This window comes from Cricetulus griseus (genome assembly GCF_003668045.3).
Source record: "Cricetulus griseus strain 17A/GY chromosome 1 unlocalized genomic scaffold, alternate assembly CriGri-PICRH-1.0 chr1_0, whole genome shotgun sequence".
Classification (NCBI taxonomy): Eukaryota; Metazoa; Chordata; class Mammalia; order Rodentia; family Cricetidae; genus Cricetulus; species Cricetulus griseus.
This window is the reverse complement of record NW_023276806.1, coordinates 100,341,484-100,344,624: the sequence shown is the minus strand read 5'-3', so window position 1 is coordinate 100,344,624 and position 3,141 is coordinate 100,341,484. Positions and strand designations below refer to the sequence as shown.

Here is a 3,141-nt window from a genome sequence, read left to right as displayed (position 1 = left end):
AAAACCAGAAGAAAGAAGAAAGGAGAGGAGCCGGGAGCTAAAGGAAGGAAGGACAGCATCAGTTCTGTGTCCTGCTCAGCATCCAGGCCTCTAGCTGAAAAGGAAGAATCCTGCCACCTCTGGTCCCTCTGTAGGACTCCAGCCCAGCAAACGTGTGCTTTTGTTTCTTTTATTTCTCTCTCGCTCTTTAATGAAACATGCCCTAATCGGGCATCTCTCACAGAGAGAAAGGGACTAACATTAACTAACACCATCCCAGGTGTTTTTTTTTTTTTAAAGTCTCTTTGCAGTAGACTATTTATAGATCCAATGAGGTCGCTCTGTGGCCTCCTACCCAGCTAAGTTTGTAATATTCTGGGGTCAGGCCCACAACCATGCTGTGTGGTTGGGCCTTGATGTCCCACAGGGGCTCTTGGGATTCTTAGCATGCAACCGCTTGTCTTGATGGGCACTCTGCCACCCAAGCCACCCCTCTGGTTCCCACTGTTGTGCTCACACTCAGTCATACTACAGGCAAAACCTGGCACAAAACAGTGTCACAGTTGAGCATCCTTTTGTAAAACAAATATGAGCATTGTCCATACATACACATGTATGTGTATGTGCATGTGTGTACATTTTTTGTGTGTTATTTGTATCTTTCTTTCCCAGTCTACTTCAAGTGTAATCTCTAAGACTCTATCAAAAGAGGCTTGGAAGTGCCTGTCTAGGCTCCCCCAGAATTCTAGGACATCAAGGCTTTTAACACACCTCACAGAACAAGCTGAGTGTGTGTGTGTGTGTGTGTGTGTGTGTGTGTGTGTGAGAGAGAGAGAGAGAGAGAGAGAGAGAGAGAGAGAGAGAGAGAGAGAGAGAGCTATTGTGTATGGAGGCAAGTATGGGCAAATGTGGACATCAGGTGTCTTTCTCAATTACTCTCCCCATTTTTTTTTTAAGACAGGATCTCTCACTGAACCCAGAACTGATTTGGCTAGACCAGAAACAAGTCCAAGGGATTTTCCCATTACTGTCTCTGCCTCCCCGGCTCTGAGATTATAGTCATGCCCTGCCACACTTGACTTTATAGAGTTCTGGGGATCCAAACGCAGGTCCCTCATGCTTAGTGGGAAAGCACTGCTTCTTGCTGGACTGTGTCCCCAGCCCCTGGGCTCTCTCTTCAGTCTGCTTCACTCAACACAAAACTATCGAGGTTGTTTACCAAATTTCCCAGTTGGGTGAATAAAAAGAACAACATCAGAGACATGACATAAGAAACAGAGCCACTGATTAATGATATATATCTTGATTGACTCAGCTATGCCAAGGCCTGTCCACAGCTTTTCAGTTACCATATGCAAGTATTCAACTAGCTTCTTAGTCAGATACCACCATTGCTGGCTCTCCTTCTGGGAAAAGAGACAACCATTAATGATGCAAGCCTCCCACTGACTCACTTCTCCCTTCCACATATTCCTGTGAATAGCAACCTCCAAAAGAAAAGAAACAGTGGACTACTTCTCCCTGGGACCCCTTGGTAGTCTACTAGAGGGAGCTCCTTGTCACCCTATCCTACTCAGATTTTTCAGACCACTTCAAAGATAATACTCATGAGAGCATCTCCATCCATGTTGGCCAGACTGGTGTCCAGATCAGCAATGCCTACTGGGAACTCTAGTGCCTGGAACATGGTGTCTAGCCTGATAGCCAGATGCCAAGTGACAAGATCATTGGGAGAGGAGATGACTCACTCCTTCAGCACCTACTTCAGTGAGACAGACACTGGCAAACATGTGCCCCAGACAGTGTTTATAGACCTGGAACCCACAGTAATTGATGAAGTTTGCACAGGTACCCACCACCAGCTCTTCCACCCTGAGCAGTTCATCACAGGCAAGGAAGATGCTGCCAATAACTATGCCCATGGCCGCTACACCACTGGCAAGAAGATAACTGATCTTGTCTTGGACAGAATTTGCAAGCTGGCTGACCAGTGCACAGGTCTTCAGGGCTTCTTGGTTTTCTACAGCTTTGGAGGGGGAACTGGCTCTGGGTTCACCCCCCTGCTGATGGAGCAGCTTTCTGTTGATTATGAAAGAAGTCCAAGTTGGAGTTCTCCATCTACCCAGTCCCCCAGGTTTCCACCACTGTGGTTGAACCCATCAATTCCATCCTCACCACACACACTAGAGCACTCTGATTGTGCCTTCATGGTAGATGAGGCCATCTATGACATCTGTCATAGAACCTTGACATTGAGCATCCAACCTACACTAAACTTGACCACCTTATTAGCCAGATTGTGTCTTCCATAACTGCTTCCCTTATATTTGATGGAGCCCTAACTGTTGACCTGACAGAATTCCAGACCTACTTAGTGCCCTACCCTCAAATCCACTTCCCTCTAAGCCACATATGCCTCTGTCGTCTCTGCTGAGAAAGCCTACCATAAACAGCTTATAGTAGCAGAAGTCACCAAAGCCTGCTTTGAGCCAGCCAACCAGATGGTGAAATGTGACCCTTGCCATGGTAAATTCATGGCTTGCTGCCTGCTGTGCTGTGGTGATGTAGTTCCCAAAGATGTCAATGCTGTCATTGCCACCATCAAGTCCAAGTGTACCATCCAGTTTGTGGACTGGTGCCCTACTGGCTTCAAGGTTGGCATTAATTAACAGCCTCCCACTGTAGTACCTGATGGAGACCTAGCCAAGGTCCAGAGAACTGCGAGAATGCTAAGCAACACCACAGCCATCGCTGAGGCCTGGGCTCACCTAGATCACAAGTTTGATCTGATGTATGCCAAGCATGCCTTTGTGCACTGGTGTGTGGGGAGGAGGGGGAGTTCTCTGAGGCCCATGAGGACACGGCTACCCTAGAGGAGGATTATTAGGAAGTTGGGGCAGATAGTGCTAAAGGAGATGATGAGGGTGAAGAATAGTAGGCCATGTGCAACAATTCTACACTTCATTGTCTTCTATTTGTCTTTGTATATGTGTGTAACTGTCCTGAACTATCAATAAAGGTGCTTCCAGTTTAAAAAAAAAAAAAAAAACAGTGAAGTAATAGTCAAAAATTAGAGCCATTTTCTCTACCTGTGCTACAATTTTTCAGAGAACAGGACTAGCTAGCTTTCAGAAGGATCAAATAGAATTTGAAAATCACCCT

The 3,141-nt window shown here is 46.3% G+C and overlaps 1 pseudogene; it reads left to right on the top strand.

The window, feature by feature from the left end:
* Positions 1–1,672: 1,672 nt before the first annotated feature.
* On the top strand, positions 1,673–2,914 carry LOC100765713 (annotated as a pseudogene).
* The last annotated feature ends 227 nt before the right edge of the window (positions 2,915–3,141 follow it).